This window comes from Vicugna pacos, chromosome 11, assembly GCF_048564905.1.
Source record: "Vicugna pacos chromosome 11, VicPac4, whole genome shotgun sequence".
Lineage (NCBI taxonomy): Eukaryota > Metazoa > Chordata > Mammalia > Artiodactyla > Camelidae > Vicugna > Vicugna pacos.
Genome location: NC_132997.1, coordinates 19,466,279 through 19,468,824, shown reverse-complemented (window position 1 = coordinate 19,468,824; position 2,546 = coordinate 19,466,279).

Genomic DNA, 2,546 nt, shown 5'->3' with positions numbered 1-2,546 from the left:
TTGGCATTCTTGATTGTGTTAGTGGTTTCATGGGTGTAGACATCTATCAAAATTCATGAAATTGTACATTTGAAACATGTGTAGTTTACTATACAGGAACCATACCACCATAAACATGTTAAAAAATAGGTTAATGATGAACTCAAAGAAGAAACTAAAAAATACCTTGAGAAAAATGCAATGAAAGCACCACCACATAAAATCTACGGGATGCAGCCAGTGTCCTAAGAGGAAAGTTGAGAGCAAACCAGGCCTTCCTCAAAAGACAAGAACAATCTCAAATAAACAACCTATCCCACTGCCTAAAAGTATTAGAAATAAGAAGAAAAAATAAAACTAAAAGTTAGCAGAAGGAAGGAAATAATAAAGATTGGGGGGATATAAATAAAACAGAGATTTAAAAAAAATGACAGAAATAAAATCAAACAAACCAAGAGCTGGGTTTTTGAAGAGTAAACAAAATCAATAAACCTCAGCCAAGCTCACCAAGAAGAAAATACAGAGGTCAAACATAAACAAACAAACTAAGAACTGCAAATGGAGAACATGCAACAACACAACAGAGATACAAAAATAATAGGAAAATACTATGAGCAACTATATGGCAACAATCTGTACAACCTACAAAAATGGACAGGTTTCTAGAAACATACAGTCTGCAAAAACTGAATTGAGAAAAACTAGATAATCTGAACAGACAGATCACTAGAGATGAAATCGAATCAACAATAAAAAACTTCCCAGGAAACAAAAGTCCAGGACCAGATGGCTTCACTGGGGAGTTCTATCAAACATACAAAGAACTGATACCAATCCTTCTCAAGCTTTTCCAAAAGACTGAAGAGGATGGAACACTGCCAAACTCATTCTATGAAGCCACCATCACCCTGATACCAAAGCCAGACAAAGACTCTACCAAAAAAGAAAACTATAAACCAATATTATTAGTCAACATAGATGCAAAACTCTTCAACAAAATATCAGCAAAGAGAATCCAACAACACCTAAAAAAATCATACACTATGATGAAGTTGGATTCATCTAAGGGACACAAGGATGGTTCAACTTATGCAAATCAATCCCCATGACACACCACATCAACAAAAGAAAAGGGAAAATTTACATGATCATCTAAATCGATGTGGAAAAAGCATTTGATAAAATTCAACACCCATTTATGATAAAAACTCTTACCAAAGTATGTATAAAAAGAACATATCTCAACATAATATAAATTATTTATGACATACTGACAGGCAACTAATACTTGATGGTGAAAAGTTGAAAGCTTTCCCACTAAAATCTGTACAAGAAGAGGATGCCCATTCTCACTACTTCTATTCAACACAGCACTGGAATTCCTAGGCATAGCAATCAGACAAGAAAAAGAAAAAGGATCCAAATTGTAAGAGAAAAAGTAAAACTGCCACTAAATGCAGATGACATGATACTATATATAAATAACCTTCAAGACTCCACACAGAAACTACTAGAGCTAATAAAAGAATTTGGCAAGGTAGCAGGACACAAGAGTAACATACACAAGTCAGTCACATTTCTTTACACTTACAATGAAACAACACAAAAGAAAAGAAACAATCCCTTTGAAATCATATCCAAAAATAAAATACTTCAGGAACAAGTTTGATCAAGGTGGTGAAAGACTTATACACAGAGAATTATAAAACATTGATTAGGAAATTAAAGAGTACTTAAAGGAATGGAAAGATACCCCATGCTCTTAGATTAGAAGAATTTTTGTTGAAATGGCCATACTACCCAAAGCAATGTACAGATTTAATGTGATTCCTGACAAATGACCCAGGACAGTTTTCACAGAACTAGAACAGATTGTCCTAAAATTTATATGGAATCACAGAAGACACAGAATTACCAAAACAGTATGGAAGAAAAAGAACGGAGCTGGAGAAATAACCCTCCCAGGCTTCATATAATACTACAGAGCTACAGTCATCAAAACAGTGTGGTACTGGCACAAAGACAGACATATGGATCAATGGAACAGAATAGAGAGCCCAGAAATAAATCCATAGACTTATGGTCAATGAATCTTCCACAAAGGAGGCAAGAGTATACAGTGAAGATCATCTCCTGAGAAGTGGTATTGGGAAAGCTGGGCAACTGCATGCAAGTCAATGAAGTCAAACACTCCCTCACTCCATACACACAAATAAACTCAAAACAGCTTAAAATTAAAACGTAAGACACCCTAAATCTCCTAGAAGAAAACACTGGCAAAACATTCTCAACATAAATCTCAGCAATGTTCTCCTAGGGCAGTCTACCCAGGCAATAGAAATAAAAGCAAAAAAAAAACAAATGGGACCTAATTAAACCTATAAGCTTTTGCACAGCAAACAAAAACATAAGCAAAACAAAAAGACAACTTATGGAATTGGAGAAAATACTTGAAAAAGATGAGACTGACAGGGCTTAATTTTCAGAATACATAAACAGCTCATATAACCAAACAAGGAAAAAACAGACAACCCAGTCCAAACATGGGCAGAAGACCTAAACAAGCA